This window comes from Hibiscus syriacus, unplaced genomic scaffold (genome assembly GCF_006381635.1).
Source record: "Hibiscus syriacus cultivar Baekdansim isolate YM2019G1 unplaced genomic scaffold, ASM638163v2 tig00111244_pilon, whole genome shotgun sequence".
Taxonomy (NCBI): domain Eukaryota; kingdom Viridiplantae; phylum Streptophyta; class Magnoliopsida; order Malvales; family Malvaceae; genus Hibiscus; species Hibiscus syriacus.
The window spans coordinates 484,482-499,736 of record NW_024063033.1 but is presented as its reverse complement, the minus strand read 5'-3'; the positions used below and the strand labels follow the sequence as shown (position 1 = coordinate 499,736).

At 34.2% G+C, this 15,255-nt stretch overlaps 2 pseudogenes; both read left to right on the top strand.

Annotated features, from left to right (window-relative positions):
• The first annotated feature begins 4,102 nt into the window (after window positions 1-4,102).
• LOC120157327 lies at window positions 4,103-9,299 on the top strand (annotated as a pseudogene).
• Window positions 9,300-10,665: 1,366 nt separating this feature from the next.
• Window positions 10,666-14,358, top strand: LOC120157345 (annotated as a pseudogene).
• Window positions 14,359-15,255: the final 897 nt, after the last annotated feature.

The window sequence follows — 15,255 nt, the reverse complement described above, 5'->3', positions numbered from 1 at the left end:
CGCTTACACGTTGTCGTAATGGTGGAAATAATGAATTCACATCGACAATTAAAATATGATCCATTTATCAAAATTAATTAATTTTCTTCGAATTACATATTATTAGGGAAAATTCTTTAACTTGAAAAGAAATCTCGAGATTAGCAATCCTCCATCGGAAAAGCTATCTCGTCTATTTCTTATCCGTAAAAAATATTCCCTCATCAACAAATATGCGAATCGAACTAAAAATTGACATTTGCGTAAAATGATAAACTAATAAAAACACATTGAATCATTCACATAAACATATTTAAATAATAAAATAAACTAGATTTATTTCAAGTCCCTTTTCGTTCGAACGTCGTATCGGATTGTAACACTTCGATCAAGTGATACTTTCCACGCCCGTTCTACAAATACATTCTTGAAATTATTCGAATAATTCAATATCACTAAATAAGGAAATAATATGAAAATAAATACAATCATAAATGTAAAAATATTTATAATAAATAAGTCAAATAATGTTCCTTTAATATAACATAAATACATGATATTCGAAATATACATACCCAAAGGACTAAAACAAAACAATAAAACATTACACCTAAAAATATAAATAGCCAAATAAACATATTTGAACATTTAAGGGACCGAAATTACAAAAATAGAAACTTAGAGGACTAAAATAGAAAAAATAGAAACTTAAAGGACTAAAATAGAAAAAAATAGAAAGTTAAAAGACTTAACCGATAAATACAACAAACCAGAGCCAAGATTAAAAATATTAAATAATGTAGGTACTGGAAATGTAAATAACCCATTAACTAAAAGTAAGGACTAAAATAAAATAAATAGAAACATAAAGGGATTAAACAATAATTAAACCATACCAAACAGTGACTAAAATAAAATATTTACAAATGGCATGCCAAATTCGAATATAAACAAAAATACACAACACACTACCTTAGTGACTAAAATAAAATAATAATACATATTATGACCAAAATCAAATAATAACCATAATAACATAGCAGGTAATAGTAGGATTAAAACATAAGTAATGAAAAATAAAGGCTCGAAATCAAATAATATAGAACTTCATTATATGACTGAAATATGAGATTACAAAACCATGGGGACCAAAAGTGTAGTTATCCCATAATTCGAAAACACGGATGGGGTTGGGGGCAAAACGACAACATTTTGGTTTGGGTATTTAAACCCAAACCAAGGCCTCTCATTTTTCCCCTCATTTGCTCATTGTTTCAAAAAATAGAGGGAGAGAGAGTTTCAAACTCTCTCAACTCCCTCATCGGAGAAGAGAGAGTTGGCCACTGCCGAAGGCGCTCGCAGCAGCGCACTGCGGCCAAAAGGCTCCAAAATGCTCTCTCTCTCTCATCCTCTACCCAAAAGCCACCCCCATTGAGCTTAAAAACACCATATTCTCCTAGATCTAAATTGTTACCATTCGAAAGATTTAGAGAAAAATGGTGATATTCGGATTTCACGTGGCTTCTGAACTCCGGTACGTGTCTCCCTTTCTCTTTTTCGGCTTAGTGGCTCTCGATTTTTTTTTCTTTTTGTTGTTTCCCCTCTTTTTTATAAAGCTCTCTATATTTTTCTCTCTCTCAAAACCCCTTCACCGAATGGTTTTATCAATCCCCCTTATTTTTGTTATTGATGGTTGATTTATGGTTTGATTTGGGTAGGGTTACAGACTTCTGATCATGATAGGTTGAATCTTGGATTTTTGGGATTTAGGGTATGTGTTTCTGACTTAGTTCATTTATTTACTATTGATGACAATTGGTTTCACTGTATGATCGGTTTTGAACCCAACGACGGCTCGGGATGGCTCGGCGGCGGCTCATACGCGAGGGGAGAGCTGAAGAGGCGAGGTGGCGGCGGCTAGCAACAAAACATGAACTAGGGTTTCAACCCTAATTGCATTGGGTCAGGTAGGATTCGGGTCAGGCTCGAGTTCATGTTATGATGATAATATGGGAATTGAGATTAAGTTTAATAACAATCTCTTTTGTCATATTATGAATATTTTTATATTCCTACAATTGCAAGTTGCAAAATTCATATATTTTATAGTCTCAATAAAAATATTTTAATTTAATTTATTAATTAAATAATTATATTTCCCTTGAATTAAGAAAAATGAGCAAATTAAAGACCAATTAATTATTTTTTCTTTATTAAGCTAAAGGTGATTATAAAGTAGTATATGTTTTATGTATTCTCAACTATTTGACAATAAATGTTTAAAATCTTTGCAGTTGTTGGTACTCAAACTCGTAACCTTTAGAAACATCAACGATTCCTTTAACCATTGAGTTAAATTGATTCATTCATGACTAAGTAATCCCTACAAAGATTAAATATTCAATAAGTAAATGTCACAATTGATTGTGAAATTTTGGATTCCAAATCCCATCATAGTGTTTCAAGAGGGGAAGCAAAAAGGAAGAGACGATACTAATTCAAATTTATTTTTATGTTAATGCTATGTTTACGTTTATGTAAAATTAGGGAGAAAATAACAATACTATAATAATTTTCTTTTTAAATATAATCATAGTTAAAATTTTCTATTTTCTATTTTTAATAATGTCTAATTTTTATAATTTTTATAATTTTAAATTTTAACATTTACATATTTTAAATAATTTTTAAATATTTAAATATATTTTAAATATTTTAATTTTTTATAGCACTTAACATTTTTTTAATTTTAGTTTAATGATTAACCAATCATTGAACATCTTTAAAAATAATTAATATGGAAGGGAGGTAGAGATTTTTTCAGTAATTTAAATATAGAGATTTTTTCAGTAATTTAAATATACATTTAATTTTCTATTTAATTAGAAAATAACATGTGTTATATTTTTATTGGTTTATAAACATTTTAAAAATAAATCTAACTTTTTGAGATATTTTAGGTAAAGGAATTAAGGTTTAGTTTAGGACAATTCTGATAAAACAAATTTAGATATCAAATTAAAAATCTAGTATGGCAATTTATAGATTAAACCTAAAAAATTCAATTAATAGTTAAGGCAAACTACATATTTAATACTTAAACTATTACTTTTGTTCAGTTTTAATATTTATTTTTTTCAAAACTATACATAATTTTTAGTTTAGGTTTCAATTTGATTTCACTGTTAAAAACTTAACGGCACCGATGACATGGAATTTACATTACAAAACACATGAACAATAAAAAAAGGGAAAATAATTACACATTATCTCTATCACTAAGTTTTTAACGACAAAATATCAAATTGAAACATAAACTAAACGTGTGGTTTGAATATCAAAACGGAATAAAATTAATAGTTTAGATACTAAATGTATAGTTTACCCCAATATTTAACGAAGGTAGAGGACTTTTTTCAATAATTTGAACAAAAATGTGATTTATTTAGGTAATTTGATATTTAAAGACTAGACGAGTAAACTACACGTTTAGTATCTAAACTATCAGTTTTTGTATGTTTTAATACCTAACTTTCATTTTTTTAAAATCATGCATAATATTTAGTTTTTATTTCATTTTAGTACACCACCATTAAAAATTTAACGAACGGCTGATCGACCGCCACGTTTACAGTCGACGGCCATTGCATTCGTTGGTCGATGAAACCCAAACTTTTCAGCCCACACCTTTTCGACTCCCTAAACGAGTTTTCGATCTCTATTTCATTGAAAAACGCCTCAATCTCCCTGAATCGACGATGAACTATTTGATTTTTTCATCCTTCAATCTTCATGGTTCATCGTATATGGGACTGAAATTGAAATATGTTGGTCGACTCGTCATTCTCTCGTGGTCCACCGTTCAGATTGGTCGTCCGTCCACCGGAACTATGCCACGTCAGCCCATACGTTAAGTTTTTAACTGCGGGTACTAAAATTAAACAAAAATTAAATATTAGGTATAGTTTTAAAATAATGAAAGTTTAGTATTAAAATATTAACATTAATAGTTTATGTACTAAATGTATAAATTACTCAATAGCAGACACGTATTATCATCATCTGCTCTTCTTCTGCTTCTCCATGGCCACTTAGCTTCAAAGCAAAAAAGAAGCAATTTTTATTCCATTGTTTATTTTCTTTTCGTCTTTGTTAATTTCTGCAACTCATCAAATTCACAATTAACCCACAAAAATGCAAGTCTCTGTTTGCAGCAATTCTTGTTCATTAAACCTTAATAGGAATTACGCCAGGAGTGACTTGTTCATGGGTCGTCGAGAACTCTTGTCTACTTTCTGTTCCAATGGTTCCCATAAACCCATCGTTTCTCACAAACCCATTTCCATTTGAGGTTAGTTTTCACATTTCCTTCATTCAATTCTGCTAATCTTTTGTACCCATTTAGCTTTCTATCTCTCTTTGCTTGGTGAAATTAATTACCTTTGCCTCTTTTTTGGTGGGTTTGGTTTAGTTTTCTAGTGTTTATAAGAGTAAGTGCAAAGATTTAATATATTATTTTTTCGAATTGTTCGTTAGTTTTCAAGTCGATTATCAAGTATCTCGCGTCGGTTTGTTAAGAACTTGAGTTGAGTTCATTCGATTCGAGTGTTGGCCGTGACAAACTCAAGTAACTTGCGATCTGTTTCGTCTCATTTATAGACTTAAATAGATTTATACATGTATGATGTATCAATAAATACTTGTGTATGTATGTGTAGAAGCATCATTACAATGTGATGTACGTATTATTATCAGCATCAGTATGTATAGGAGTATATATTTGTAAGCGGTTATTAACGTATTTGTGCATATACGGATACCACGGTATGTAAACAAACATGTATGTTATATATTCATATACATAGTCAGGAATGGACACGGGATTTTATTCTACTTCTAAAATTTTAGGATGGAATAAACTTTCATTTTTATGGTGCAAGCTTTTAATATTGGTTTATTGATGCTTTTAGGATGGTTAGTGAGCGAATGGTGAATTTGGGTGAAGTAATAATAGGAAAAAGTATAACCTTTGCAACAAGGAGGGTACTGCTGGCGAGCCTTATTGCCTATGGGAGTTATCTTCCTTTGAGGTATTTATCAGGTCTGCACATTTCACTTTAAGAACTTAATTCAAATGAATCGCTTATGTCAGTCGATGAAGTATTGAAGCCTTCCTTGCTCGATTGATAATTGTATTTAGTGGATTGTATCGTCATTGACTACCTAGCTTACTCATGTAATTCAGTTCAAATCTGGTGTCATCTATTTGAATGCATTTGTCAGTAAAATTCGTAGCTGCAGTAAATCGACAACCACTTTTATTTGAAAAGGTGTAAAAGAGTAATAAATGGAAACCATGTTGTTCAAAGGATGCGGTGTTGCTGGCCACTTCGAGTTTTATGTCATACCTTCCTTTGTACTATCTCTGTACTTCTAGCAATTTGCTTCTGATGATCGGATGAATTGTGGATGTGCAGCTCTAGCATTAGGGGATCCATCGGTGACGATTGAAGATGTAACTCCCGCTGTTTTCCCTTCTGGAGCTCTCTTCCCTTCTGGAGCTCTCTTCCCTTCTGAGGTTAATTTCCGACAAAAATGTTGTACTCCTTCTGGAATTCAGTGATTAGTTTATAGTTCGGATTCTTCTCTCTTGGTAAACTTGTATGCATCTATTTGGCAGGAACGGATTGTCCAACTCTTTGAAAAGAATACATACTCTGTTGTCAACATTTTTGATGTAACGTTGCGCCCTCAACTTAATATAACTGGTGCTGTTGAGGTATATTTCTGATGTTCATTATATCTATCATTGTTTTCTTATTCACAGGAGCATGCTTATGGTTCTTGCTCTCTCATGCATACACGTGGAGCTATACTTTAAGTATTTAGCGGAATTAACATTAAAATGCCCTCGTGCTTATTAACTCGTCAATGGGTGCTGCAACAGTATTGTTTACTGGCAGATTCCAGAAGGAAACGGTTCAGGTGTTGTCTGGGATGAAAAAGGGCATATTGTGACAAATTATCACGGTAAGTGTTAGAATCAACCATGTGGAAGGATTGTTTGTTTACGAGTCTCTGTAATCTCTACATCTAGATAGAATTTTATCTTTAACGGAAAAGTTATATTAGAAGTCGGCAGCTCAGTTTATTTAAACTAATGTGATTCAATAATCAGATTTCTCTTTCATTACATCTTTTATTCTTTCCCTTTCCTCCGATTTATTTCCTTATATTATAACAGTAAGAGCTAATAGATGAACTCAAAGAACCATATATTGATCAAGGACAACAGTTCCATAGACTATTTGTTTTCCATAGCATTTATCTGCTTTGATGAGTATTCACGATTATATAAGGAACCACCATTGTTTGAGAATCCTATTTGATGCCTAACGGAAACATCCTACGATCTAATCTGTAATCAGTATCAGTTATATATCAGATTAAGATTCTTCCCTTACATTTTTTATTCTTTTGTTATCTTTTCCAGGTTAACCGTTCTGTTTATATGTTCAGTGATAGGTAATTCCCTCTCGAAAAATCCAAGTCCAGGGCAAGTCGTTGCACGAGTTAATATCCTATCATCAGATGGGTGAGATCTCAGTGCCCTTAGCCTGCTGGTAAACTTAGTTTTATTATCTTGTATCAAAATTTTGAGTGATTCAGCTGTTTCTCTAATTTTTTGAAGTACTGTTTTAAAGGGTACAAAAGAATTTTGAGGGAAAGTTGATCGGTGCCAATCGGACCAAAGACATTGCTGTTTTAAAGGTACGTTTTCTTTTGATTTTCCTTGGAACTACCGTCTAAAATGCCTTGATGATATGCAAGCTACGCCAATATATCCACCATTTTGTTATACACAATTAACTTGGAATTCATGATCTACAAGCTACTCTGATTGGCCATTGATTTCGGTTAAATTGAATTTATATTACACCAAATTAATAAAAAATTGATATATGAACCATCATTAATTGTTTACACATATTAAACTGATCATAGCTTGTTGTGTATATGCTTGCAAGCATAGTTGCTCATCAATTTAAGAGCTAGTTTACTATAGCAAAGGAAGATATGCGGTTCTGATCTATACGTGAGCTTCAGTTGTTTACTGCTGAGTGTTTAACGGTATATAGCTTTATCAGATTATCCTTCCAGTATGGTGCACTACGTTACTTCAACTCTTCATTTTCTTTAAGTACTCGTATCAGATGCATATCCGGACATGGGGTGTGGGGATATGACCCCCCAAAGACCCTCAAAATATGTGAAAAATCTTGAAAAACCAATAATTGAACATACTTGTTTCGAACACATACATGTGTCTGACACTCAAGCCCAAGTCTGAGTAACACAGATTGTACATCACTCTATAATATGCAAGTTTTCTGAAAAAATTATAATGAACTGATGCTGATCGCTTCAATATTGCTAGGTAGAAGCCTCGGAAGATTTGTTGAGGCCAATTAAGGTCGGGCAATCGTCTTACCTGAGAGTAGGGCAGCAATGTCTGGCAATTGGAAATCCATTCGGTTTCGATCATACCCTTACCATTGGAGTTATTAGTGGATTGAATAGAGACATTTTTAGTCAAACCGGAGTTACGATCGGAGGCGGAATTCAAACAGATGCAGCCATCAATCCTGGAAACAGGTTCGCCAAATGATTTATCGAATCCTCTTTATCCTTCTTGGAACTTTAAAGTAATGTCTTTAAACAAGTTTTTCACTGCTGCTGCTACTTGGTTTTCTTTCTTTGTTGCAGTGGAGGTCCTTTATTGGATTCAAAGGGGAACCTGATTGGAATTAATACAGCTATATTCACACAGACAGGTCATTTTATGTTTTCCCCCTTTATTGCATATGTTGGTGTTGGACACTTATCCGGGCATCGGTATGAGAAAATGACCCTCCGAATGCTAGAAAAAGAACAGAAAAAAATTCACCATACCCATGCCAGACCTGTATCTGAAACTCACACCTGGTCCAGTTAATATAATGCATTCTGATTTTGTTATTTGTATTTCAGGCACATCAGCAGGTGTAGGATTCGCCATCCCGTCCTCCACTGTGCTCAAGATTGTACCTCAGCTGATCAAATTTGGCAAAGTAAGTTTCATTACTGGTAAAAATTCTTGTTTTCCTCTGTTCTTTTTCTTTTTATGTGCTAACCCCATTTCACATCTTCTCGATAAAGAACTTTTACTTTTGCCTTCTCTGCATTTAACATCTTCTCGATGAAGTTTAGGGGTTAAATTTTTACCCTTTCATTAAACATTTTTTATATTTTTAATTTTGTAAAAAAATTATATAAATATTTTGAATTTAATTTTTTAGAGAAAATATATAAATATTTTACAATTTGTAATATTATACAAATATATAATAAGGACAATTTGGTCAAATATACATTCCAATAATCTTTTATTCCTTTGACTAAACACGGTAATCTTACATTCCTGCTAAACCAACCAAACACAAAATACAACATTCCCAGTAATCCTATTCCCTGGTAATCTTTTATTCCTACTGGTAATCTTACATTCCGTAAACCAAACGCACCCTCAGGGTATAAAACAATGATGGGTGTCACTATTAAGAGTTGAGCATATGAACAATTTTGAACCTATTGTTACCCTGAGTGAACAAGCTTTAGTGCTTCCTATCTCATTGTTAATACACTTTCAGGCTGTTCGAGCAGGTTTGAATATCGAAGTTGCTCCCGACCTGATTGCTAATCAACTTAATGTTCGAAAAGGGGCCCTTATCCTCCAGGTACCCCAAATTTAGATTGAACTTTTAAAGTGCATGCAACCAAGCTGTTGATAAAGCTGTAAAGTTTCTTATATTTAGAACGGTGGATTTTTAGGTTCCCGGTAACAGTTTTGCAGCCAAGGCTGGGCTACTCCCTACCAACAGGGGTTTTGCCGGTAATCTTATACTTGGGGATATAATTCTTGCAGTTGACAACAAACAGGTGAGTTTCTGTTCTTCCTTGTCAATATTGATATCAACTTCATCGTTCTCGAGGGCTTCATGCTTTCGAATTGCATAACATTCTACGATTCTATGCTGGTAATAGTATGAGATATTCATATTCAGGTTAAAAACAAAGGAGAGTTAGCAAAACATTGGATGAATACAATGTTGGGGATAAGGTAATCTTAAAGATTCAAAGGGGCACTGAGAACATGGAAGTGGCAGTGATTTTAGAGGAAGTAAGTTCATGAGCAGGTCTCCAAGTTCATATTTTAGGATTATTAAGATGTACAAAAATCCCATGCTGAATCTTTAAACTGTTACAATTTCTCAAATTTCCATGTTTTTTTGGAGGTATATACTTGTGAAAATATATAGTAAGAGAGTTGTTTCTGCATTTGGAATTTAGTCATTCTACTTTAATTTTTAGAAATTTAGACCCTCTACTTTTGTTAAATTCAAGTCCATTACAATATCATCTTTTTTGTTATATGACTACAAATTTAGTATTCTTTTTAATTTCAAAACGCCACATCAGATAATTTAACAAAAACAAGTTTAACAATATTAACAATTGAACTTAAATTTTTAAATCCGAGAAGTAGGTAGATTAAATCTTTAGAAATTAAAGTAGGACCAAATTTCAAATGCACAAAGAATATAGGGGCTTGCAGCATATTCAAACTTTTTAAAATTATGTTTGAAGAGTGAAGTGAAACTTGAGAATACCCTTAAATTTTATTGAGGTAAATTATTTAATTTTATTCTTCTCTTATTTTACTTTATTTTTAATTTATTCACTAAACTTTAATTTTTTGGGTCATTCCGTCGTTAACCTTGTAATGGTGTTGACTCGACATAATTAAATAATTTTTTAATGTTAAAATACATACCAGAAAAAAAAAATCCTTCCACTTTCATTTTCTCCTCTGTCTTTCTTGTCTTTTTTTTATTCTCATTCTCTTTATTTGTCTCTGCAACTTGAGTGAACACATATTTTGACCACCACATCGATCATTATTCTAGTCATCGTCGGCTGCTGTTCTGACCATCGTTGGTCAAACGAAAAGAAGATAAAGATTAAAAAAAAGAGAGGAATAAACCAAAGGAAAAAGGGGCTATCGAAGACTCAATTACAATTCCACTATCCACCATCTCCAATAACCTTCAACCACCGTTCGAGGCTCTTTTCTACTATCTATGCTACCTCCATCCTAGTGACCATCAACCTTCATCATCTTTACATTAAACACACTCATCCAAATCACTACACCCATACCCACTGGTATGTTACTTCTACCCAAATAACTTCCACATTCATTATTTCCCTTAACCAAAGCAATCCCAGCTTCAAATGGAATTGCTATTTGGAATTCATTTTCCTGTAATTCAAGTGCCGAAAATAGTTCCAAAAACTCGTAAAGCGCAGTGGGTGAGAATTACAACTTTCCTTGTATATTACAAGTTACCCATGTATTTTACAAGAAACCCCAGAAAAGGAAAACAACGCTCTATGCATGGAGTGAAACATACAAGAAAACAACCCACCACTTTAATTATCTTGAAACAGTGGAGGGCAAACGCCCAGATTTTTTACGATGACACCCTTCATCTAATTCCCACTATGATGGAGCTCTTATGAGATCAGTCCATCTCAGTTTGAATCTCTTGTTGAAGTGGTCAACTGTTTGAATCTATTTTCACCATGCATGAAGCTCTCCAACACTCAAGTTCGGCTAGAGATAATCCCCGACACTTGGAGGATTGCCTTTCATATCCAGACGGTGAAGAGATGTGCAACGACGAGGAGACTAACATACTTCCGTTTGCGATCAATCCGATGATGAACACAGAAGATCGAAGGGTGGGTAGTCGAAAGGATCCTTTGTTAGTCGCCTGCTTTCACCAAAGTTCCACTTTTCTGTTTTAGAAGAAAGAGAACAATAAAAGATAAGGGTGAAAAAATATTTAAAAATAATATTAATAAAATATTAATTAATGCCTACAAGGCAGTAAAGAATTAATAAAAATTACCCTGTATATAAATTTCAATGAACGATGTTAGAAAAATAAAAAATGCAATGAGTGAAATAAGAAAAAAAATAAAATTTAATGAGTAAATTTATAATTTATTCTGTATTAAAATAGTATTTTTTTTCAAGAAAAGTTGTCGATCCACCCAAATATATAAATATTTATCGATTTATGAATGAAGAGAAGTCTCAAAATATTATATAATCTAATATATTATTTGAAATATTATATTAATTATATGTATTATTATTTATATAAATGTAAGATATTAAACATTTATAAATATGGTATATAAAAATAATCATTTATTAAACTAATCTGATACGAAATATTTATATGAATAATTATTATATAACAATTTAATATTAAATATATGATAATTATTTAGTTAATACCTATAATCACATATAATAATATATAAAATAAATAAAATTATTCTTTAAAAAGATTTTAAATTACAACTGGTTTATATAATCTATAATTAATATTTTCTTTTAAATTATTTGCTATAACGATCCTTAGTTGACTCAGCCCGGACTGAGTTAACTCCCCCGGGTTCTATACCATTAATCCGATCCAAACCGACTCTGGGTTTAGGGTTTTTGCTGGCTTAACTCTCTCTCTCTCTCTTAAGCTCCATTAAAATAGAGAAAAAATTGTTGGGTTCTTACTATTTTTTGTGGGGCAGTAAATGGGAAGAGGGTTGACAACGTTTCTCTTTAGAATTTATACATCTAAGAAAGTTGTTCAAGTGTTAAGTTTATGTTATCCAATCGCCATTTTCATTCTTCAACACAATTTCAAAACTGGGTTTCGTATAAACACCCTTTTCTTCCACCTTTCGATGTGCACAGAAGGAAGTTCTCGAGGAGTTTCGTCGGTAAAGTGAGAGACTTTAGAGATGCAAATTTGAGACCCTTTTCCTCTGTTGTTGAAAATGGGGACGATGATGATAATGATGATGATGGAATCCATGATTCGAGAATGGAAAGAAGCAAGGACGGTAAGTATGATTTGAATTCAGTGAAAAGTGTTGATTTTGATAGTGCAAATGAGCATTATGTTGAGGATGTTGTTGATGGTTTCAATGAGAATGGTACGTATGATTCAATCGGTGTCGAGGTAGGACACGAAAATTATAAAGACGGTAAGGGTATCGTCGATTTTATGAGGATTAATGATTTTGATGGTGCACATGAGAATTCAGATGAGGATGACATTGATGGTTTTAAGGAGAATGATGTGTGTGATTCAATGGCTGTTGAATCTGAATCCGAAACCGATGATATATGTAGTGGTAGAACTGTTAGCGGCAAGCAAGTTTCCGGTCGTGATCCGGCCAAACTGTATCGGGAGCTTCGTAACAATGAAAATAGAGTGAAGCTGAATCGATCTGATTGGGAGAGCATACATGAAGTTTTCCAATATTTCAGTAGATCGGGTGGGCAGCCAATCAGTCACTTGCTATTTACATTGGCAGGTCATTTTTCCCTACTTCTGTTCATAAGTTCAGGGCATTTTTCTTGGAGAAATGTTCTGCTGATGTTACTGAACACTTGATATCACTTGGTCCATCTAATGCTGCTGTTAAGTTCCTTTTCTCGATATTTGTTGAGTTTTGTATCGAAGAGTTCCCCGATGAGATCAAGCAGTTTAGGAGTATGATTCAATCTGCTGATCTTACTGCACCGCATACGTGGTTTCCCTTTGCACGGGCAATGAAGCGAAAAATCATTTATCAATGTGGTCCAACGAATAGTGGCAAGACTTACAATGCTTTGCAGAGGTTTATGGAAGCAAAGAAGGGAATCTATTGCAGTCCTCTCAGGCTTTTGGCAATGGAAGTTTTCGACAAAGTGAATGCACAAGGAGTTTACTGTAGCCTCCACACAGGGCAAGAAAAGAAATTTGTCCCGTTTTCGAATCATGTTGCCTGTACTGTGGAAATGGTGTCAACTGAGGAATTATATGATGTTGCCGTGATCGATGAAATACAGATGATGTCGGACCCATGTAGAGGTTATGCATGGACACGTGCATTGCTCGGGTTGAAAGCTGATGAGATTCATTTGTGCGGGGATCCAACTGTTCTTAACGTTGTTAGAAATATCTGTTCAGATACCGGAGACGAGTTGCATGAACATCATTATGACAGGTTCAAACCATTAGTGGTTGAAGCCAAGACACTTTTGGGAGATCTTCAAAATGTTCGATCAGGTGACTGCATTGTTGCTTTCTCTAGGAGAGAGATATTCGAGGTGAAAATGGCTATTGAGAAACACACAAGCCATCGCTGCTGTGTTATTTACGGCGCCTTGCCACCAGAGACCCGCAGACAGCAAGCTAACTTGTTTAATGATCAAGATAATGAATTTGACGTGCTTGTCGCTAGTGATGCCGTGGGAATGGGATTGAATCTTAATATCCGTAGAGTTGTATTTTACAGTCTTTCAAAGTACAATGGTGACAAGATTGTTGCAGTTCCGGCATCACAGGTTAAGCAAATTGCAGGAAGAGCCGGTCGTAGAGGAAGTGGGGCTCTTTCCTTTCTTTGAGCAGGTTGAATTGTTTGCAGGCCAATTCCCTAATGTTACTTTCTGTCAGTTGCTTGAAAATTTTGGTGAAAATTGCCATCTCGACGGGTCGTACTTTTTGTGCCGACATGATCATATTAAGAAGGTCGCAAATATGTTGGAAAAGGTTCAGGGATTATCTTTGGAAGATCGATTCAACTTTTGTTTTGCTCCAGTCAATATTAGAGACCCGAAAGCAATGTACCATCTTCTCAGGTTTGCTTCAGCTTATGGTCAAAATGTCCCGGTTAGCATTGCGATGGGCATGCCAAAAGGTTCCGCTAAAAATGATGCGGAACTTCTGGATCTCGAGACAAAACACCAAGTTCTATCTATGTATCTTTGGCTATCTCACCACTTCAAGGAGGAAACCTTTCCTTATGTGAAGAAAGTAGAAGAAATGGCGGTCAATGTCGCCGATTTGTTGGGTAAGTCTCTTATCAATGCATGTTGGAAACCGGAATCGAGACGGCCAAAGAAACCTAAGCCTGAAGAAAAGAAAGAAGGATACGAGAGACCAATGTCACTTGTCAAGTTAGTTCAGAAGTAAGTTAATTGCATGCATGCATGTGAAGGATGAATATCATGATATTGGAGTTATTTTAAAATATGTGATTGTTTTCTTATTCGAAAATATCATCTTCGGATCATTATAGAGATATGAACTTCTCTCTTCTCCTTCGTGCTACTTCTAATTTAGGGCCTCCGTCCTAACAATTTGGTGTTCTCTCTGCAGGAAAAGGGCAGATAAATCCGCACCAGCAGATATTTCATCGAAAGCAACAACATGATCATATTGCAAGTACTTGATAATAGTAATCTACGGATCTAATGACTTAGCTTTGCTGATAGACTTTTCCTTCTTTGAATCAGATGGGGGTATAGACGACTAGCAAAGATAGTAGAGTTCTGTTAGTTTGATTGTAGCTGGTGAAATCTTATATCGAGTTTCCGGAACTCAAAACAATCGAATAACCAATACTTCATTGCATATTGTATATTGGATTCTGAATCTTTAATGGTCTAATTTCATGAGAGTTCCCATTAGCATTAGTTTGTTGATTCATCATCACTATAACAAACATATCAATCCTATCATGTTAGCATTTTATGTAATAATGAAATGCTTCCTTATGGTTGCCTACACCACCACCTACCCAGTCTAGTCAACTCCGAGTTTTCCGATACGGTCCTTGAAAATCTTGTTCTCCAGTCAAGTAGATGCCGTCCATGATTTTCTGATTGGAAGCTTCTCTGAGTGGGAACAACATATTTGACTAATCAAGAGCTTCTCTTCATGGTGATTATCACTTTCCTTGTTGAAAACCCACCTCAGGAGATACCTTCGGCTATTACGTAGTTTCCTGCAACTAGCCCCCAGAAGAGAATCCAAGTATACAATTTCTGTGAAAGATTAGATTGTAGGGGTACTGTGGGCTACCATCCTCTCCTTTGCTTCAACTATATCGGCATCAGATCAATTCCCAATGGAATTCGAAGCCAAAGCTCTCGTCGAAGACTGGTTGGTGGAGTAGCTATAGCAACGAGACATCACAACGTTGCAAGTTGCCTGATATATCATGCAACCCTACTGGAAGCATCATCGAAATTAACATATTCGAACTGGTGGTTATGGAAGTGTTTACAGAGCAAACTCCCTTGTGGTAAAGTAGTTGCCTTGAAGAAAC